The sequence below is a fragment of the Lepisosteus oculatus genome, chromosome 17 (assembly GCF_040954835.1).
Source record: "Lepisosteus oculatus isolate fLepOcu1 chromosome 17, fLepOcu1.hap2, whole genome shotgun sequence".
NCBI classification, from domain to species: domain Eukaryota; kingdom Metazoa; phylum Chordata; class Actinopteri; order Semionotiformes; family Lepisosteidae; genus Lepisosteus; species Lepisosteus oculatus.
Window position 1 is genome coordinate 10,468,305 of NC_090712.1, and position 24,326 is coordinate 10,492,630.

At 34.6% G+C, this 24,326-nt stretch overlaps 1 long non-coding RNA gene across 7 annotated transcripts in view; it reads right to left on the reverse strand.

The window, feature by feature from the left end:
* Window positions 1-24,326, reverse strand: part of LOC138223889 (uncharacterized) — a 455,431-nt gene that overhangs the window by 416,062 nt on the left and 15,043 nt on the right. The window contains exon 3 of one of the 7 annotated variants that reach the window (XR_011182301.1): window positions 2,709-2,789. The exons of the other annotated variants lie outside the window; for them this stretch is intronic. This is a non-coding gene — a long non-coding RNA (uncharacterized lncRNA). The remainder of the gene's footprint in view (window positions 1-2,708; window positions 2,790-24,326) is intronic. 7 annotated transcript variants of the gene reach the window in all.

Sequence of the window (24,326 nt, forward strand, 5' to 3'; positions counted from 1 at the left end):
TCTTCTTAATTGTCACCCAAAGTTAAAAATTCAATGTTGGCTTCTATTGTGCTTCTATAGCCAGAGTAATTCTAAATACTATCAGGTTGCTATACACAAATACAACCCACAGACACAGATGATGGACAGACAGATGTGCATACACATGGATGAATGAATACAGTACATAGATAATAATTAAGTCTTACAAAATAAAGTTTTTTTATAAATTCACAGAAATAAAAGCAATGAAATTGAAGTCCAAATAAAAAATACATATGATTAAAAACTGGTATTTTTTATTGCAAAGTGTTTTAAAGGAACAGTCTAAGAGCAATTCATCAAACCAAAGCACTGGCATTAAAGCTGGTTAGTGCCAATGCTAACTTGTCTAGATAAAAAGCTTGCATCAGGAAAGTGTATGATCAACCTGTTGTGTAAATGTTATTTTTTTCATGATTGTGGAATATTATTTTATACTGATTTCATTTCGTTCTGATTTATAGGATTTTTTCAATCTTTCCGGTCATATCACTACATTGAATCACTAAAACACAGATATATTTATGACAGAACCGACTGCATTAATAAACAATATCATAACTAAAATACTGGATTTGAAACTGGTAACCATCCACAAACAACTCCGTAAAAATTGTTTTCATATTACTTGCATCTGATTATTAGAGTAGGTGTAGCAAAGCACTAAAAACATCATTAAACAAAATGCAATCCTATGATCTACAGGCTTCACGAGTAGCATACTGTATGTGGTGGAAAACTGGCTTAATACTAAGATTTGCTAAAAAAAATGTTATCTTCAGCATTGTACTTGCAGTGCAGCATAATCTTTGAGCACACAATTTATCTTTAAAAAGTATGGATTTCACCAAGAACCCACTGTAAGAAGACAAACACAACTTTGTGAGTTTATAGATTGAAAATATATTCAAGGAAAGTCAAAGAGTACACTTATTTTGTTTTCTGAGAGAGACCTGAAAATAAAACACAAAAATCACAGGAAAACAAAAAAATGGCCAGAGGCAGATACAGTAGCAGCTCAGTCCAATGACTTTCCTGCTTGAGGGCTGTTAGACACTGCCAGCGCGGTAGCCAAACATAAAACTCAGACCACAGCAGTACGTGCTGCAGACCCCTGCAGCAGATTAGAATCATTAGGATTTCATCAATTAATAACAGACCTTAGGAAAAAAAACTCTTTAAAGATATACAGTACTGTTCATCCCAAGTTGCATATTTCTAAGGATTGTTAATACCAATTGACCATGTATAATCATATTTTAACATAGGAATTTTATGATTATATTTCCTAAAGGATTTTGCCCGAAATTTAACACTTTTTCTTTTGATTCTGACACCACCCAGAGTAACACTCAGAGACTTCTAGAACAATTTTCTAGGAAACTAATGTTTTAACATACTGTAAAGTATGTAATTATTTTGTATCAAGAGGAAGGATTACTCAAAATGACATTCACACATATTTACAGCAGTTTTACAGTTATTAACAGGATCTATAAAATAGTTTAACACAAAAAGCCAAAAACATATATATTGTTAATTCATGATCTACTGACACTAAATAGACCAAAGACTGAACATAGTGAGGTTGTTGCGAAAAAATGCAGCATACCCTTAAGCGATACCTCAGAAGAAAATGATATACAGTATTGCATAGAAGATAAAAAAATACATATACAGTAATCAAATAAAATTCATACAGAGTATAAACACTTTCACACTGAAACTCAGAACCTACAGTATCTCTTCATAACAACCCAAGATTCATTTGCAGAATGCAAATGCTACTTTGAAGCAGGATAGTGTATGTAATTAAGCAGAATACAGAACAGTTTTTACCAACTATTCCTGAAGCTTTACTGGCTAGTCACCAGATGAATGAGTTACCCTTTTTCCTTCAGGAAAAGAAAATAAGCCTAACATTGCAATTTGCAGAACCAAATAAATCAATGCAATTGCTACAAATATTTCTAGTTGAAGAAAATGTATATGTTAAATTACACACTGCAGGTGTTCTCCTTTATTTACTCATTCTTAGTAGATATATGAAACACAGCTAATAAAATGTGCAACAGTAGGATGAAAAGCAATTAGCTGCATGCTATTTAATGGGTAGTTTCTGCAAAGTTTTTACTTTGCGATGAATTTCATTCAAACTTAAAAGTGTATAAATATAGAAAGGAAAAATTGCCACAGAGGTATTGTTTTTAAATTTAAATACATAAATGCTGTACAGTAGGTGCTTAAAGTAATGCTACATTTTATATTTTTACTAAACACTCTATGTCAAAATTCTAAAACCAGATTAGTGCAGGCCCTTTTAACTTTTAATAAGTTATCAGTGAATGTCCTTTAAAAAAAATCAGCTGTTACAATAAACTAATAATAAAACCATTGCATTTCTGCTGTGACACAAGTTTTATATTTTAATAGTAAATTGCATAATTTTCTATATGATAACAACAACTTTTTTTGGACAGTTTTCTAAGCTTAAATAATTACTCCATGCACTTTATGTTAAGAATATGTTTCCTACATTCATTCCTGCAAGCCTGCATGTTGCACATATCTCTGCACCTGGACAGCCTGTATGTGGAATTTTGATACAGTTGTCTCTAATTTGCTAACTTCAGTTAGTGCCATATTACTTCTGGGGCCTGGATTCATATCAAAGTAGTTTACAGTACCAGTGGTAGTGGCACTGAAGCCAAGGTCTGGCAGGTCAGAAGAGTTCAGTTGAGTCCAAGCTTTCTGGAGGGTATTCAACCCTGGAAATACAAAATCCCATTTAAACAACTTTTTTTCTGCCTCAGTCCAGTTAACCTCTGGATTCTGCCAAGCCTGAGGTTGTTTAGAAATACACTCAGCCGGGTCTAGCTCTGTATCACCCTCGCTATTAGACTCATTTTAATACGTTTACTTTGAGCCAGCTCCCAGTACACATGGGTATTACATTTGGCTGAATTATTCTAGCATATTCAAAGGCACAGGTCCTATCTATTAAAACAATTTGTAGAGTCCATTTCTGAAGAAGAGATCTTTTATGTTATGAAAAAGTAATGTCCAAAGGAATAGTTAGGTTCTTGAGTTCTTTATATAACAATTGATACTAATATTTGCATGAATTTCCACAATGAATCAATATTGATGCTGTTTCTGGTGGCATCTAATTGTTCCCATAGAATGCACTGGCCACCAATTTATGAAATTCACATTCTCTTTATAATCTCTCATTTGACCAATTGTTAGCTATGATGCACAATCTCAGTAAGCAATACTGCACTAAAGTGAGGTAAGACAAATCAGGTAAATACTAAAAGTAAGATACAAAATGTTAAACAACTTTGAAAACAGGAAGGTAGTGTCTTCAGGTGATGACAGCAAAATATCCTATAATGGTCAACAGCTCTCCACTTGAATGTTTCTTCTTTAATTTTTGGGAACAGTTTTTATTCTACAGCTACAGATAATTTGTTGTGTTAGAGTGTATGCCACTGGTTTGTAAATCTAATGTGCTCACAATTTTAGATGCTTCCATTTACAGTGTAATGTAACATTACAGTATGTACAGTATAAGTATAATACTGACCAGAATAGTCATTGCAACATCAGCAACCTGCACGCTTCTTGAGCATTTTGTGCACTTTAAATTAAAGTACCTCCATTTATCTTTCTCAAAGAAATTAAATTTTATTTGTACAACTGATGGAAAGAGATAAGATGCAAAAGAGTAAGATTCATAGTGCTATGATGTTTTCAGATTCTGCTTTATTTTTTAGAGCCTGCGACAAAGTGCAGCCTACATGTTAAGACACAGTTTATAAACAAGCTGTGTTCTGGTTAATCTTTCCCTCCCAGACTTTGTACTGCAGAACAAGAGAGCTTGTGATGAAATCTTCAATAATGAAGCAACATCCAACACTTAAACAAAAAAAGAAACCTACATTAACTATTAAGATTGTGACCCATTGTAACCAATTTTGGAATAAATTTCCCTGAACATTCCCACTCCCCAAAAATTGTCATAATCAAAACAGCTCTGTTCTTTGCAGGAGTGTATATTAAACATCTAGTATGTAACCAGTCCTGTTTATATTACTTGACACAACATTTTGAAAAAGGAAAGGATGTGCAGTAAATTCATTTATACATTCCAGCTAAATAACACATTTACAGAGAGAAGAAATGGGTTAGCACCAGAGCAGCTGTACTAAATATCCACCAACAACTTGCTTATTTTTGTATTTTTATTTTAGCACTAATGTAGGTTTCTAACAACTAAATTAGTTCTATTTGTGACTTGCCATTTACTGTATAGAGGTAAAATCAAATTGATCTAATTTCAGATACAGAATAATCCTAACAAGCTATGAATGTCAACAAGCACGATCAATTGTACAAGTCTGCCTTGGCACTGGTCCTACATGTCTAAAACAGCTGGCGACTATCCAGTTAGTTAAATATCTAGTCATTCTTTTTTCAATAAAGTGATATATTCTGATGAGAATAAAACATGAAAAACCAATAACATTTTCTGTTATTCAAATTGTCAGTTCTGTGCTTTACAATGTTTAGAGCAGGCTTAAGTGTTCCTTTGTGGCATTTACCCAGAAATTGTGTTCATTTATGATTATGAACCTGTTTTTGTAAAGGCTTAAATGTATATATTTGGGTGAATATTATCCTGTTTTTAAATAAGTCTACAGTATGAGATAAGATTATAATAACATGTAAAACTGACAACTTCTGCTTCTCATTCAGAAAATTAAATACTATTCTTATACCTGTATAAAATAGTTTAAGATGTATTTCTTAAAGAATTACATACAGTATTTAAACATTGGTTGCCTTTTAACAATTACAATTAAAGAAGATTATTTAACAAAGTACATAAAAAGTATCCCCTTAATTAATAGTTAGGGTGCCATCTTGGAGATTAACATTTTTCTAGTTATTTCAATATCCTGTCAATACACTCAATTCACCACTAATCCCTCTCTGAATAGAAATTTGGATTCTCCCTGTTCATCTTCCATGTGTAGTGGTCACAAAATGCCCCAAAGGAAATAACACAGCACATGTCATTAGCTATAAATACTGTTGTTCTGTGTACCAATCTCCAGTTTTTCTAATTCCAACCTCCTTTTCCTCTTTTCCTCCTCTGCCCCCTCCGCAGGCCTCTCTATACAGTATCTATTCCTCTTGACTCCACCACCCTCTCCCCCTCCTGTCCCGACAAAAGCCTTGGTGTCACTCTTAACCCCTTCCTCTCCTCTTCCCTGGACTTTTCTTATCTGGCACTCTTCTGCCGTCTCCTCTTGACCAACAGTCACAGAGTCCCCTCATCTCCACCCTCGTTCCTCGGTGGAATGAACTAGGACTGCTCTGTTCCTCATCACCTTTTGGCACCTTTTCTCAAGACACATTGTTTAGACAGCACCTGTGTCCACTCAGCTATTAACTACAGTATATCCTACAGTAACTCTTGCATTGTACTGCTCTAAATGTAATGTTATGAGTTCTCATTCTGGTAAGGTAATTCAGTTGTTGCACTTTTTCACTGGAAATATGGGTCACATATTGGTTTTGTTTTCCCATGGCACTTGTGTTGCACTTTCTATAATATAATTATTGTATCTGCTCTATGTTGTACAATATCTTGTACAATATCAAAAACACTGTAGATCACACAACACAGGGCACCTGCAAAGCAAATATATAATGAATTAAATATGCGCAAAATACCCATGTTCAAAACATATAGACTACTTAAAATTAAAATGGATCCATTTTCCACCTTGAACATTTGGCTATGCATTATATTGTAATGTCATGTTTTCATTTTATTCTTTTTAATATTTAGTTTAGTCTTTATGCACTTAATTGTTCCAGTGAAGATTACTGCTATGTTCCAATTCCATTAATTAAAATGTATTGTTAAACTATTTTAATAACAGATCTTAATTTCTTAGTGTCTGACTGCAAACTTCCTCTGCTTTAAAATGTGTTGCTTGCTTAATTGCACCAGAAATCCATCTACCCCATCCATTAAAATACTTCAGTGTACCATAAAGTGTTACATACTGTATCAGGTGCAAGTTAACAAACCTCCTCTATCTGCTTGACATATCAAAATTTCTGTGTCCCTGTGGCACTGACTCAGTCAAACATATGATTTTATTTTTGGTCCTGGAATCCCTAGCTTTCATTTCACTTTCAGAAAAGTCACTATCTGCTACAGTACATACTGTACTGTAAGCACAACATCAGATCTTACAGCTAGTATCTAACAGTCTACAGAAATAATTATGGAAGTTCTTGAGCATTTTATAATTAGATGGCTATTCTCTATGGGAAATGTTAGGTACATTCCATTAACCATCCCCAAAGAGTTAATGATTCTGTATCCACTAAATGCTGGTTGTGTTTCTTTGCCTGTACATCAATAGCCTTCACATGAGTTTTTTCTCAATCTGTCCAGATTCATTTAGTGAAAAATTGAGCAAAAAGAAAATGTGTGACTGAAAATACTGAAATAATGTATTAAAACATAATTAAATATTTATTTTAGTATTTATTTGAAAACAAACGTGCACAATTTTAAGACATAATATACTCCCGGAGTCTTCGATATTAATTCCTCAAAGAACTAATTTATCTCAGCAAACAGTGTACCTATAAGGCATTAAAGCTTATCTCCTGGTTCTGAGACCAGGAGTGTACTCACAGGCCCGAGCAAATACCATGTCTTCACTAAGAGTTTTGTAGGTCAATTTCAGACGGCAATACTGACACAAAAGAGCAGCTCTTCACAGTTACTGTTTTTCTGCGTATCATGGGAAGTTCTGATTCTTACTAATTTTTTTTACAAAATATATGCATTTAATGAATGTTCGCTAATGGGGAACTGTGGAATTGTGGTTTACTTCGATTAAGAAAGGTGAGCAGCAGGATATGGCACTTCAATTCCCATTCTCAATTTCATTTTAATCAGGGCAGTGCCCTTGTGGCTACAGTAACTTATACTGGGGGGTGAAACTCCCCTGACCCATATTATCACATCTGGGTCACCTCCCTTTTATTCCTTTTATCTGTGGAGTACACATGCAGTACACTACCTTATACTATATGCAGTATATAGAGTACATGCAGTGTATATATGGTATATTGCTATCTATAGGGTACCTTTAGTACTAGAAATGTCATGTAATCTCTTTTTTATTAATAGTTTTCCATACACGTGCCTTCTGTTTGGAGATCTCATAGATCTACTTTTAATTTTCTGTCTTGGCTCGGCCATAGACACCAAATTATTAACTTGGGGTAAGAGTTCAAAATGTGTTCTGGATTTCTTGTAAAGACGAGGAACAGTTCTGGACAGGAAATGGAAGAGAGACATTTTTAACTATGGTCTATGGAGGTTTAATTTTTAAAGCAGTCTGACCTGAGACCACAGTGAATATGAAAAAGATGCAAAAAATGGTTAACTTTAGTTAATTCTAAAGCACCTGCTTTTATTGAACAGTATTTTGTAGGAGCACACCACTAAACATGGATTATACCATAAAATGAAAGAGCTGGCAGGCAATGCTTCTTTTACTCCATTGTTCCTACCTTTGAAAGCCCAAGAGGCCAGGTGCACTTCTCCAGGCAAGCTTTTGTAGAACTGAATGAATTTGAAAAAAATTAATTTATATAAACCTAGAGGGCAGAGATGAGAGACAAGGTTGGACAGGAAAACAACTTTGTAAAACTGTGAACTCATGGTTGCAGAATACACACTCAATGCGAGCTACTGTATACTTACTCAATGCATTACTTACAATGTACAGTATGTGGATGTATAACTAGGAATCTCCCCATCAGTACATACTGTACATACAGTACATAAATGCTGAACATTCAGAACTTAAACCATAGAGCTCTAAAACAAAAACAGTGTTTTTTAATATCAGCTATACAAACAACTCACTTTTTTAAGTACTGAATATTATATCTACAACTTGTTGTTGGTTCTGCTCAATAATGAAGTTCCTTAAGCCTTTGGGTCTTAGGGTATAGAAGCTGCCACTCCAACGCACTCCAACTCCAACCTTTTTGATAAAGGTTAGTTTTTTATGAAAATACATTTCTGGTCATATATTTACTTAAAACTTTTAAAAGTAGCTCCAGCAGTTCTCTCTATAAAATATATTTAATATCTGAGATAACCAGAACATCTTTTGGAGATGGTCCAACTTGTTGGATGAATATGCTAATAGTACCTCTCCATAAATATTTACAATAAATATGTATTTGTCCTTTCATTTAGCAGAAGAGGTTGTTCTATATTTAACTCTTTTATGAAATCAACAGACACACCTGAGAGTCTAAAATCCCATCTAAGGCCTATTTGAATTCATAGGCAGATTGGAAGGATCATATGCTTTTCATAGCAGAAGTGGGACCATTTAAATTCTCATGTGTGATAAAACACAATCTGCTGATCTTGTTATAGTTTTCTTCAGCCACATAAAAAGGATCAAAGCTAACAGTTTTCTTATTTGGTAAAAAGAAATCCTCACTGTAACATACACACACAAAGCAAAACTGCTTCCATATGAAACCACTACTGGTCTTCAACTGTTCCAAGAAATGCAAGTATATCTGCTGTGCTCTGACAGCAGAACTACTGTACAAAACAAACAATAAAAGTCACAGCAATTTTTTTCCATTAAACCTGAACCTGCTCCAGAACAACGTGTAGCAGGCATCTTTTTCTTTTTTTTAAACAGTGCTTTAGTCATTTCTCATCTGATAGTCAGCCTGGTCACTCTAAATGGATAAAGAAATTCTCTGCTTACTCATGCATACCAGCTGCAAATTGTTACCCTCAGATCAGGGATTCACGGCATGATTTGTGAGCAACAGTACATAGGAAGAGTCGCGCCTTATATTGGAAAGGGCACAACGGAAATAGACAAATTCAAGAGGAAGGTGCATTTGAAGAAAATTATATATTTCAGGGGCAATTCATGCAACTCAAATATCTTCCACTTGCCTATATGAGAGAAGGATTAAAGCTTTCTGAGATGCCTTTTAGTGTTGACCTTGCCAGAGGAGTAGAAGGTGAGAAAATTTCAAAGGTCTTACAGAAGCTGTTGTGCATGGTATTTTCAGTATACAATGAATTATAAGAAAGAAAACCTTCACCTGCAAATGCACACATCAAATGTAAAAAAAAAATATGGAATGATATTTTTTTCTAATTTTCTTCTCTTATGTTCTGTTTGCAAATGACAAAGTGAAACATGAAACAAAACCACCCAGAGTATTGTGTTTTGGTTCTCTGGGTACTCTTATGAACTGTAAGTAGCAACACCAGCAGTGGTCTTAGATGTTTCATTGTACACTAGGCATTCACAGATTGTCTAAGGTTGCAGTTCTGCATGGCTGAATTTTCATCTAGTTCATTTCATAAATGAGTTTGCTGATAAGAGCTAACCTCAAAGTCACTGAACCATTCAATAACTATGGAAGAATTCACTGCTTGCATTTGACTAAACACTTTGGGTATTTACAGTCAGAGTGAGATTCATTTGCTAAGCTTTGGAAAGGATCTTAAGGCATATATATGAGCCTTACATCATTAGATCCAAAGTCCCTAAACTCTCCTTGTGGAAATACTACAATAAATTTAATGATCAAAGATTCAAACCAACTTCCTATGCTCTACATTCTTTATAAGAAGATTTACATGCCTTACTATAAAATTTGTACTTCACGTCAAAGCTAGCCTAGTTCAGAATCAATGTCATAAATACACTGACTTGCAAGCATCAAAAAATAAGGATTTTTACAAGATAAAAGCTGAATTTGTATTCTAATTTTTACTAATGATTAAAAACCTTACAAAATTTAAAACTTAAATTGTTTTAGGTCGATTGTTTAGTGAAGCCAGAACATAACTGAAATTAAACTCTGCATATAGTACAGTACATGCATATTGGGCAATTCTGACAAGTTGTATAATGTTCATGATGGGTAAGATGCTAAAATCTCAAACTGCCAACACATTCAACTCATTTCCAAGTAGAGGATAAAAAGGATATCCCAGTAACCTTTTACAAACAGCAATACATGTTTTGCTATACTTTACTCAAAGCTTTCATTCCTGTGTGTTCAAATGAAACTCTCAACTTTAAAATTCGGCATCTGTGTTTTGTCTACTGTTCGTCAATTTCAACTGCAACTCATTTTTAGTTGTTCTGTAAAAGCTCTGATGAAGAATCTTCTAAAAAGGAAAATTTATTCAGTTGCTAAAAACATAATATGACATAAGTATTATGTATTTATAGTGGGAAGTGTTATTCCTAAAAAACCAAAAGTTTCAAATACAGTACATTTATTAAAAAAAACATTTAGAAAAATGTCCAAAAAAGACTTTAATTAGTCAATTTATCAACAAATCCTGAATATATAAAACAGTAAATGTTCCTGTTCAAATACATGAGACATTTTTTAAATTATACATTACGACTGCATTCAAAGCACCACACCATTAATCATTTTTCATAACGTGATTCATTTGGTGAATTTATGAAAACACACCAATTTGACGAGCTAAATATATTGCATTTAAATTAAAGTTAAATTTGTCATTAAAGTAAAACTTTGAGAGTGTGTTCAAATTAAACAGTTTCTATTTGCAATAACAGACTTGCACAGATTGTTTCATATAAAATGCGTGAACAAGTACCTTTTCAAAGCTCCAATACAATGTATCGGCAGGGAAATAGATACAATTTAAATCTAAAATAGAAATGGTTCTTAGTCTACAAATGATTTTTGTAGTCAATTTTCTTTAATAACTGAATATGTTTGCTTGTATTATATATTTTAGGCTCCTGTATTTAAATAATATATTTTGATAGGATGCATATATAGACAGAGGAAGTAAAAACTATACATTTCTGGTTAGAGTTCAGAAACTCAGAAAAAGTTCCATGTGATGCTTTAGATTAATACAAGCAATAGTAGTCCCCCACCTCACTAGCTCAAAATAAAGTTCTGTGAAAGTGCTACAGTAATGTAAATCAGATTGGTCCAATTTAACTCCTATCATGCTTAAATAATTTGCGTCACTGTCCTATCACTGTAACATCGGCTTGTCTTACAGCTCTCGGTTCACTGTTCTGTATATAATAACTTATCAGAGCCTTTTTTTGCAGAACAATAATGTCACTAACAATGGTTTCATGCGCCCCCTGTAGTTATGTTTCACTCCATTCGAGCATGGTAAGTAGTGCACATTATTAATGCATTTACCAACTTTGGCTTCCAGATCATCCATAATAACAGGGAAGACCCATTGCTGCAGAATTAGATCAATTAGATGGCACTCTTAAAAGAGGTTACAGAGCAATTCATAAATGGAGCTAAAATCTCAAGCACATTATATCTATGAATAATAATGAGAAGGTATTTAAAAATATAATAGACCTAGATCATGTACAAACCTGTTGAGGAAGCCACTGACAGATAAGTCCTGTTAGTGGAGATTGTAATATGAAATCTCAGACACAGCTCACACAGTAGAGCATTCATAAATTAGTCTGCTTAAGGAAAGCCACAAGATATAAAACAAAAAGGCACTGGCTAATTCAGAACATTAGGTTGAGTGAATGTGCCAAGTTTTCTTTTTCAAAGGGGACATTGCAGCTTTTAAGCTATAAACATCTACGATGGAGGTCTTTAAAGGCAGCCCACATTAAACGTGCTTATTTATGAAGGAATTTTGGCATATAGTATCAAAACTTTTTAACTCTCTTGATCTTTAATCTCCAAGCCAATGTCTGTTAGACAGATTATGGCTGCAGCTACTGACATGTCTGCTAAATCTTAGCTGGCTGACAAATCTGGCAATACAAATATTTGGGAATTGTTTTCAAAAGGCTAAAGTTTTTAATAATAGACTCAGTGCTAAAAACTGTCCCTTCAGGGTGAAACAGCAGCAGTTTGGTTTTGTTATAATGACCGACACAAGCCACATTTAACAAGACTAATAATAAAGCAAAGCCTTTTAAAACATCATGATTTATTTTGGAGTCTTTCAGCTCACTTAAGGGTGTGCAAATACTTTAGAAATGCAGAGAAACTTTCATGTTGAGCCACCATTTAAAAGAAAAAAAAAGAATTTAATTACAAAACTCATTCCAATAATTGCTTTATGACAATAGAAGTTTCATTTCTTTAGATAAATGTTATTCCTTGTTAGGAAACATTCACAGTGTGTCCAAGTTCTGCCTTGGAAAAAGTTCAGTAACAGTTCAGAAAAGCTATGGAGAAAAAGTCATAGGATAACAATTTGGCAGCAAAGGATACATCATTTTATATTTTTGTGTTTAAAACTGAATTAGGATGAAAAATAGTACTAACATGGACCTGAACCTTTAAGTCCTAATTCCACAGTTAAGCAGTGGATTTAAATTATGCTGTACATTACTGCAGGTATCAGCACGTTTTTGTTGTTGAAATATCATTAATAAAGGCACAGCAGACACATACGAAATAGTACCTGTATTGACATGCTGTATGCATTCACCAATGTTAGAGTTCATCCCCTAAATCTGTGTAAAGACCAGATTGTGGCTAAGTGAAATGGCAAAAGACTTTCCATATAGTACGAGTTGTAATGAATTAAAGAAAGCAATTAAACGTAACACACATGCACCACATTTCCAAACTGTTTACAAAGTATGTCACTTTTTATTTCATCCTGGAGCAATCTAAACTTTTGCTCTGATATAACAACCTTCTGGATTAAACTGCTTAACGCTCACTGCAGGCTGGCTAATTATTAACTGGTTTTCCTCAGTTCTGCTCTCACTTATACTGCCTCTAGGCATGTGACTTAGTAAAAGTAATCTCCATATGACAGTTGTTGAAAGTAGTGTCATTAAGCTATCCATGTTACTAAGAAGATAGTCCCTAAATTTGGCGACTGTGCAAGAATTTGTGCAGCCCAAGGTTCTTCAGATTCATAAACCAAATAAACCCAAAGAACAAACATTAGCAATCGTGTCATGTAAAAATATTTGTAACAATTTATTGTTTCGCATTTTTTATATGACTGTTCATTTAATTTATTATATTTAAATAATACAGTATGTTAGCATAATAAGCAAATAACAGGGCTAATATTATCATATACTGTATAGACTGAATGGTAGTAAACTGAATAGAAACAAATATTTGATTCCAAACAAAAAGTGGGTGCAAAAGGATTGCACTACCCTTTCCACAATGGTCCGCTATATCTTTCTCATAGGATTTTTTTTTAATTCTTCTTTTCTCAAAGAAAACTTTTTTTTTTCTCCATTTCACCACTGCATGACAAGGGAACAGATGGCAATTTAAGGAGAGAATTTATGAGAGCCACAATCTTAATGTTGCATAAAGAAAAGAAAAAGACTCGCATCAAAACCACTGACAAATGTACTTGCTAATATTAATGCACTCCCCATTCATCCAATATGCTTCCTAATTGCTTTTCTGTACATAATAATGTGGCACCTGCTGCTCAACATTGCAAACGCATCAGGATTTCTCCAAAGTCAAACAGCTCCGCAACTGGCCCTCTCCCAGTGATAAATGTAGAGCACTGTATCACGCACAGTTCCTGTCAGTACCATAATTAAAATTTTATACTTACAGAAAAAGATAGTAAACAATCAGTTATTAAATGGATTCACAAGAGGAAATCTTGTTTCAGCCATCTTTATAATTAGCAGGCACCTATTCCCGTTAATATCAGCACTGCTCCAAGACAAAATGTAAGGGTTGTGGGGGAGGAGGTGACTTGCTAACACTTTCTTAATAGCAGGCTGAAGCAAAAAAAAAAGTTAAGTATTTTAACAGCTGTTTTTAAAGCTGCATGTTCCCGAGACAGATTGGCTTGCTCTGTTCAAATGTTTCTGTGCAAAGGATGATTCTGTGCTGTGTATTGATTCACTTTGTACAACAAAACATGTTTCTGTTTTTACTAAATCAAAATGCTGTTCAATTCTTCAGCAACACAAATGGAAGCAAAAGGGCACACAACTTGACCTCAAGAAGTGTAATAATGGCATGCTGACCATGAGAGAAAAAGCAAACCTTGTTTCCAGGCCAACACTTTTCTGTGCGGCACTTAACATTTCAAAATGTGGTAAAATTTTGTCAAAGCACAGCTCAGAAAATGCTTGAGCATGAACTATTGGAACAGACACCGATGTGCTATATTAAAAAGTATATATCTAAAACTTAAGACCTTATTATATAGTTCAGTTTGCATTATCAGATATTGATCTTTGTATATTTATCCATACATTTTCCAACAGCTTTATCCAATACATGCTTATAGAGCCGGAGTCAGAGCTTGTCCAAGCAAGCAATGTGCACAAGCTAGCATACACCATGGATGGGTTGCCAGTCCATCGCAGATCTTTGTATATATAAAGTTGAATATAGCTGCAGTCATGAAAACAAACTAGTGTTAGCCTTTTGAATGCTCATATTATAAGGAAATAGTGTTCTATTCTTGCAGCACAAAAAAGCCACATATTTCTAAATATATTAAAATAAAAAAAAATACTTAAACCGCAAAAAAAGACAACTAATATTCGCTCAATTTAATTTTGTTTTAACAAAGTTTGGTCATTCTGGGAACTCTGGAATACTATCAGTGATTCATATTGGATAACACAAGACAGCTTACTAATTAGTATCAGGATTCCTGTTTTCCTGGATAACGTTGCTTTGTGAACATCAGTATTCTTTGCCAGGCAACAAACAGCCAATGGGGTATAACCTTGTGAAACATTTGGTAGGTCACAATATAGGCTGGGTAATTAGCCATGATCTCTTCTTTAAAAGAAGAAATTTAGAAAATTGAATTCAATAACAATAATACTACTAATAACAACGCATTGTGACATACCAGTTCCAAGTTTCTGAATATTTAAATAAGTGGAATTGCAGTATTTTCAATAACAGATGTACCATTACAGTTCCACACAGGAAAAAAATGTTTTATGATAATGAAAGGTATAAAACTGCTATTTAGTTTTAAAATCTAGGCATTCAAACTAGTTATCCAGCTCTATCAGTCCAAAATATTTAAGTATTCCAATATTTGTTTGCACATTCTTTTTGTAAGGAAGAAGTGAGTACATGTCAAAACCATGTTTTAAACAAATATTTTTTAAAGTAAACAAAACTAGAAAATAGCCTGAAGTCCATAGAACAAAATATTACATTCTGACTATTAATTTAGGGCACTCCATCCTGTCTTCAGTTTATGTCATTAACTCCATAACAGCTGGTGTTAAATGCACTAAATTGTTATATAATGAGCACATGGATTGCTAGCAATTACAGAGTTAAATTGAATAAATCCTTAGAGCAATAAATTGTCCTTTCTATTTAAATCATACCTAACTGATGTGCTTTTTATGTAGAACGGCATGTTTTTTTAACCAATTTATTCATTCTTATTTGATTATGTCCAAAAGAAATTTGCAGACCAGCAAACAAAGTAGTCTTTTTTATTTAAAAGTATGGTTTATTCAATAGTATGCATTAATTCATAATTTATTCTTTTTTATTTATCGGAGAAGAATCTAGGCTAATTGTATTATAAATTAGACAAAATGTTTTAAAATGTGAACCTGGCTAAAACTTCACAAAATAGGATGCAAATTGCTTGAATTGTATTTTAATATGCCAGGTCCATAATGTTTAAAAAGTCAATTTAACTTTGAAAGCAAGAACAAAACAATGACATGATGATTCACCCGCAGTTAAACTAAGATTCATAATATAAAAACCTAAAGTTTCTGACTTAAGAAACATAAAAACTGACGTGTGTGTATTCATGGAGAATGACAATTTGAAAAACCCAAACAGAAAATAGTTCAAATACAATAGATAAATCATTTGTAAAACTACTAAAACAAAACTTTAAACTGAATTTCAAGCACTGAATTTCAGTAAAGCATCATCTAAAAGATTCATATCTGAGTTCTTTTTTATAATTTGTGTAATAATTGACATGTATATGGAGCACACAGCACACAGATAACAAATTATCTAAAAACTGGCATGCTGACATCCCTGTCGCATTCCAAAAGCTTTATTTTTGCAATAAAAACACAGTTTAATTTAGAAATCATTTTTCATCAGGCAGCAATATTTCTTGTTGATGTTTAGGGGACTGGGACAATACATTTCCGAACACATTTTGCTTTTCTAACATTCCTGCAATGATGTTAATCTAACTGGGAGATGCACATTCACAGACATTCTGTATTCCAGGTACAGTATTTCCAAACAATAGACGTTTACTTATTGCTTAACCATTCTATTCTACAACCACAATATGCTTTGAGAATGATTAAATAATAATAATTATAATAATACATTTTGCAATAATATACTCATGGACCACTCATTTTACCTTTGCCTGATGAATAGTTTTCTATCACATTTTTCTCCCACTTAATTTGATTGAAACCATCATTGACACGTGAGGGGTAAGATTATAGACCAATGTTTTGATTGCACTGTTATATGAAGCGTTCTTCATGATATACTAGCAGCTTTAAAAGGTTTTGTTTCATCTGCTATGTGAATAGTTTGCTGCTGCTATTATAAACTTCAGATTCATGTCTTTTATGAGCATGATGTAAATTTACTGGGCCTGAAGACAAAAGACATCTCAGAATCGTGGCAGCCTTAGAAAACCTTCTAACGTATTAAAAAATGAGCTAATAACAATACAAACATCAGGAGTAAAAACAGATTTATTGTATCAAAGATGTTCGTTCTGCTGCACAGCTCATCCTCAAACATTTGCACTTGTATAGATTCGTGCCCTCTTTCACCTCAGTTTCATACATTACTGTGTGTGCCTGTAATAATAAGATTATGAGACTGGAGATCTCATAACAACTGAAAAAAACCTGTAAGAACAATACATAAAATCTGTTTTAAAATGAACCAGCTGTTCAATACAGCACAACCATATTATTTTTCTGTGTGGCATTTAGTGAAACAGCCTCACTGCTCTTGGGCCCTGAGTTTGTTTCTGGATTGGGGAAAAATCTGGAATTTGTTTCTTCTCCTGAGGTTTGTGTGTGTTTTCACCACAAACGATGGTTTTCTCCCATCTTCCAAAAACATGGTTGCTAAGTTAGTAGGTGTCTCTAATTCATTACTGTATATGTTAGTCCCATGAAAGACTGATATCCCAGCCATGAGGTTGGCCTTAGCCTCACTAAGACCTTAACACATCTAGGATAAGTTCCGAGTTGCTGTGACCATTACCAGAAATAAGCAATTTTCTGATAATGGAGGGATCTATGGAATAATGCACAGCTGGACAGAGAGATCAAAGACAGCTAAAAGGCAGGACAATGACAAGCAGGAAGGCACACTACCATTATGATTATGTTGATCATTATGTCACCTTTTCTGCACTTAATTTCATTATTAAAGTAGTGTGATATCACATCAAAAATTGGTGGAGGAAGCGAGCATAGGTTGTGGACCTTGAGTCTGGCGCCCCCTTTGACAATGGCAGGAACTGCCAGATTTTTTAAAAAATGATCTCTTTCTGTGTAGGGCTTACTCTGCAGTATATGTGCATAGTTCCTCCAATCCGTACAAGTGCAATTTTTTTCCTTCCAAAACAAAAACAATTTCTTCCCTTTGGAACAAAAGAGAGGAAAAGGGGAATTTTTCATTCCTCTACTGAAAAATAAGTTAGTAGCAAGTCTTAAGACCAGGGACAGATTCATTCCATGCTGGTTAAATGCTGGGAGATCTAGAGCAGGTTGCACAGATGATCTTGCTTCAGTAATTGCTGGTGTCCTGTCAACCAGCCAGTGATCTGTGCATCGCCATCTTCGGCAGGGCAAACTTTGTAAAAGAAAGACAGAAGTAGTGACATCACACTAGACACAAAAAGGAGAGAATAGGGGAAAAGGGAAAAGAGCCTAAAAGGATTCTCAGTCATGTGAAGCACTGCATATGACCCCAAGTATGGCTGCCTAAAGTGTAACATGATGTGGAAAAAGGGCAGCAATTTCACTTTCTTCCGGACAACATACAGTACAGTAGACAGAGATATGAAATGAGGATAAGAAGATGAAATGAGGTAAAAATGAAAGGTTTTAAAGCAAGCAAGTTTTCACATGTGACACATCCTGCTGTTTGCCCCCATCTGATAGGACCCATTACCAAGAAAATCACAAGATGAAATCCAGGATTCGCCCCTTGCCAACCAAGTACTGAAAGGGATAGGCCAAGTACAGTATGTGCCAATCATAGCAGTTCACTTTCGATTGAGTTTGTCCTCATTCCAGCCCAGAAATAGAAGAGAGGTGACTCGCCTGGTGAATCCATTTCACTGGATGCCTTGATATTCTAAGGTTAGTACAGAAGGAAACCAAATAAGCATCCTTTGCCTCAGAGAAACAAATACAGTATATAGACGGATAAATGTACAATAAAAGATTCACTTGCCTACAAAACCAGATAACTTAACACTGATTTTAAGACTGCAGGTTTAACTAGCCAATAAAGCATACAGAGAGAGTGAACACAAGGCCCTATGCCTTTCCTATAAAACTAACTGTCTGATCCATTAAATCTAAAGTGTTCAACACCTCAAGGTACATGTCAACATCAAGTCCCTGGAGCGTGCAGGAGAGCCATGAGGCTCAGTCCTATCCTGCATCTTGGACAGATGTTGTGGAGCAGGATACTACCATGGGTAGCAGGTCAGTACAGATGCTCACTTATAAAAACATGTACAACTAAATGCAGCACTGCATGGCCTTGAGAGAAACAGGAAATCAGAAAGAAATATCCAGTAAAACATAATACTAAAAGGGCTGTGCTGCAATGTTGAGACTGCCTTGTTGCTTCATAATAAAAATATTATAAACTTTATATACTGTATTTAGCAAACTCCCCTCCACCCAAAGTGTTAGAGCAAAACTGAAAAATAGAGCAATCATATTCAATAGTTCCACTGAAGGAAAACAAAACCATATCATATTTTCCAAATACAGACTTGTTTACAGGACATTTTGATTACCTTCAGTCATATACAGTATGAAACATGGTATAAATCCATCTTCAGCATTCAGGTGAAGACAATACAATAATCATCTGGTGAATGACTGGGAAAGTGATATTGATGCTCGTGTGGCATTTCACAGTATTTGGACGGATTGTGCATGTGTGTTATTTCCATTCAAACGAGTAATCACTTATGCGAAGCAGTTGCAGATTCTGTAGTTTTGCCTTGTTTAGCCCAGCACGGGTAGCACCTTCAATGTCATTACAATTACAAAAAAAATCATGTACCCTTCTATGGCTCTGAAAGTGAAGTAATAATTGGGGTGTATTTTATGGTTTGTGTATTTTAAGATTGTAAGAAATGGTTCCACTGAATAAATCATTCATACATTAAGAATGATTACCAGTGCGTAAAGTGGCAAGCTGTATTACCTAAGATATATTACCCATAATGCTTTTCAGGAAGGCAGCTAATTAGCAGCAGAAAGGTCAGGTAAAACCAGAAAGTGATTAGAAGAGGCTGAAGGAAAAAAAAATAGACACATATTTTAGTTGCTTTTGGAATGTGGCCAAATTTCCTTTTTGCCACTGTAACTGAAAACCATTGCTTCAATATTTAATGAAATGCTTATGTTGCGGCACCTGGCCACATAGACAGTAATGCCTAACCATTGCCTCCCAAGTGGGTCATTACTGTGGCCATCTGAAAAGGGGCAAACTGTTCATTGACTACAATAATGCCAGCCTTTAGGAATCTACAGCTACAAAACAGCAGGAGACAGAGGTATGCTGGCTCTGATCTTCGAAAAAAAATGGCTAGGGGCAAAATGCTGCTTCCTACCACCGTAGAGTGTATAGTTAGCAATAATTCTGTAAGTCAAAGCCAGTGTGCAAAAAAAGTGTCTTGGCTGCCCTTTTCCCCATTGCAGCGAGAGCTAACAACTCCTGGAGCAAGATCCTTGTCAACAGGAAAATACTAGTTCACGCTGCCCTTCTAATGATCCAATGCATCAATACCTGAACAATCACAACAAGCAGATGTCCTAAGTTAATGCAGATTTCCTTGGGATTTTACTTGCGAAGCAAAGCTTTAAAAAGCATTAGTCTTTGGTCCTCACTTGAGATCTGTTAAAGTCTGGCACTGAATCCTTGGGCAAGTGAACCCCAGCCTAATGGAATTTAATTACTTTGGTGATATTAATCATCTGTACAGTAGAGCTGAGAGTATTTTATTACCACTTTTAGGGGTTATTAGTACAAATATACTGTCAAACTGTATTATGTAAAGAGCATTTTAGGTGCTGTCCTCTGAACACTTATAAAATTGACAAATTAATTAATTTAAAACTTCCATACACATGATCACATTATTTTACAGGTATCGTCTTAGATTTCAAATGTTTGTTCTTCCAAATACTTAATTTGGATAAAATATAGGTACCGGTTTGCAAGTTAGAAATCAACAAGTACTGTAAAACCTGCTACCTTAAGCAAATGCTTAAAAAATATAAATACAGCAACTGAGACACTGAAAGTGACATTCTACACAAAGTATACTGGGTATTATCCACTAGCACAGTACTGTATTTGTATGGTTTTGTTGCCAATTTAACTTTAACATGTAACAATGTCCAGACAAATACTTAGATCCCCTTGTACAAACAGGCACAAGGGAACAATCTTAATCTAAACAGAAATACAACAGACTGAAGCTCCATGCCAAGTGTCATTTAGTCTTCTTTTTACTTGAATCCTTCTAGCATAATTCAATACATGGCAATTTATAGATTGTTGGAAAGCCCCGTGAACAATGTAAGCAACAACAAATTACTGATGCAGTCTCAATAAATGAAATCCTAAATATAAAAAATCTAGTATTCAACAATTGTTTAGAATATGTACAGTATTATGAATTTAATATCTTTAGATCAATTTAAAGAGTAGAACCTATTTGGAGTAAGCAGGATACCACATTTTGAAAATGACCAATAAAAAAGGTTTGACATTTACAAATTGTAACGTAGAGTTCAGACTGAGCTGTGTCGGAATATAACCGCAACTTTAAACTGTTGCGGATTTAATAATTTGTTGTGCACCACACAGCAAATTATATTTCATGTATAGGTAATTTTCCTGATCTCATTAAATACTACAATTAAAATATAGATGTTGATATAAAGAAAAAAAGGAAAGGTCCCATGAGTATTCATATACTGTAGCATCTTGTTGAAAGAGGTATATGTTACAAAACACCGAAAATGCACAGTGATTGGAAAATGTTCATGATAATTAATAATAATTCCTAATATTTGTATAACACTTTAGATCCCAAAGGATCCCCGAGCCCCTTACATATAGGAAATGATCCACTTCATCCATCACTGATTTGCAACACCTACCTAGTTTTCACATCTCTTTAAGAACTGACAATGTCGTGCTGGTATTCACTTTTTACGCACATTATAAATATCTGTAGTAAGGTTCTCCTGGCACTCATTACGCTCTTGAACATATTTTAGATTCCAGAAACTGAACAATAATCAATGTCAGAGTCTGACTAGTCTGGTCAGGGTAAATTTTGAAACAGGTATTATGCTGACTGCGGGATGGGGTGGGAAGGAATTTTCAAAAATTGCAATGGCATGGCTACAGAAAATAAAGTTAAGTGGCAACGAATTGAATCTGATTTTTAAAAAGTCTATTTAGAGCCTAAATAGACTTTAAACTATAGTTTAAAGTCTTTTTAGAAGAACACTCACATCTTTTTTTGTCGACACACTTTTAACTTTCCCATCGACAATAAAACACAAAACAAAAATAAAAATAACTTTTCCCCCACCTCATGCATACTCCCTTCCCCTCAGTATTTCTTCCCTTCACTTTTCTACCTAAAAAGCCCTACAGTATGGTTAAGCAGCTGCACTGTACAGCCACGCAACAAGTCTCCAAACCTCCATTGTTTCTCCACTCGTATCACGGATCCCAGCAGGCGTAACATCTATATACTGTACATAACATACATTTCTATCTAACACAAAAACATCATTTCAGAGGGTTTTTTTCCAAACGATACATTGATTGTGTTATATTGGGCTATGTTATTTCAACCAGGCTTGGGATGTTTGCCTTCCTATAAATCCCATTAAAAGGTAAAGCACAAGAACAAGGTTTTGTTTGGTTTTTTCCCCAAATCAGGGCAGCTACACAATTACGCAGTGTTTACATAATTACTCATGTCAGGAAAAACATAATAATGCTCCCTCTCTTCATTATATACACTACATACATTCCTTTGTTTATACTGCCAAAAACTAAAAACAAATCTTCAAAATCTCCTGGTATTTTATGAAATCTAATCTACAAATCAATATTAGTTCTGTTTACTCTGTCCTACAGTTTAAGCGATTTAGAGTTTACAGTGTAGGAAGGCAAAGGGGTGTTCTGTCATACATGCTGTAATTGTAATTTACATCTCACATACACATATTGTTTAAAATACCATAAAATGTTCTATCTGTGCAACCTACTATATACCATGGCCTGTTACAACAATCTTTATCATGACGAAACTCTTACATGGAAGCAATTAGCATAAGCATGATTTGAAATGTATTGAGGTTTAAAACATCCTGGGCCCTAAATCCAGAGGACCCATATTTCAAATATACTGTAGGGCCAAGTATTTTTAATTGTTACAAGACCTTGGTTACAAAGCAACCTGAGATGTTATTGTAAACTCAAGCTTTTAGGTTCTGATATTTATAAGAAACTGTATGTTTTTCTGCCTTATTTAATCAATTTGGATATTTCCTAAAGCAAATGTAATGATTCCAGTGCTGAAAGCTTCCCTACACACTTCAAATCAAAGACATTCTTTAAAAAAATACAATAGCACTTAAAAAAGTGCTCCAGGGAATGATGGAAAGTTAAAATAATCATACTTTTACAGAGGTCAAAAGTCAAAGCAGAATCTGACATCCCTGTGATGTCCCTGCTACTATATGTAAAAACTGATAAAACACATAAAGCACTTCAATATTTTTCCAAAAAGAATTTCAGATGTTTACGTGTTTCTAACAAATAATTTTAAAAAAAGGTAAAAAGGGGAAACAAATCTCTGTACATGTTTAATTGGCACCCTCTGATGAAAGTCACAATGTAGTATACTGTATTGTTCCCACATTAACCACAGTACTAAACTTAAGGTAAAGGAATTAGAGCACAAGGAAAATTGAATGTTTTGGAATCACTTAAAATGTTTCACATAATAAAGTAGAAAAATTTTGTTTATATATTCTTAGTATCAGGGACAAAAGTCTTTTACAGAGAATTCTACTTTTCAATTTAGAACTCTCCAACAGCACTTTATGTTGTGAAATGTGATTGAAACCATGTTTGATTCCCTAAACAATAATAAATACAGTAAGTTCTTAAAGCATTCTCTTTCGCATTTATTTTGGTGCATGGTGCTACTGTATTTCTGGCAACTTCGTACCCACTCTTGATAATTGCTTCATAAATGCAGACATTGAGCAGTACTGCCAGCAGTACTACAGCCAGCAGCCATATCACTCTGTGACTCACAACTGGCAACCCACTGAAGCTCAGCAGGTGTGAGCCTGGTCAGTACCTGGATGGGAGACCTCCAGGGAAAAACTGAGTGCTCACCCTGTGGTCCATGTGAGTCCTAATCACCAGTGTAGTGATGGGGACACTATACTGTAAACAGGCACCGTCCTTCGGATGAGATGTAAAACCGAGGTCCTGACTCTCTGTGGTCATTAAAAATCCTAGGGCATTTCCCGAAAAGAGTAGGGGTGTAACCTCAGTGTCCTGGACAAATTTTCCATTGGCCCTGACCAATCATGGCCTCCTAATAATCCCCATTTATGAATTGGCTTCATTACTCTGCTCTCCTCCTCACTGATATCTGGTGTGTGGTGAGTGTGGCTGCTGTTGCATCATCCAGGTGGGGTGGTGGTGGAGGGGATCCCCATTACCTATTAGGGGATCCCCATTACCTATGAAGCGCTTTGATTTGAGTGTCCAGAAAAGCGCTATATAAGTGTAAGCAATTATTATTATTAATAATTAATAAGTAAATGGTTGAATGACCAGTAGAAGTGACGTCCAGTTAGCAGCTAAATGTTCCTTTGTGCTCTTTTTCACCCTTAAAACTCATAATTATTTGAACTTTT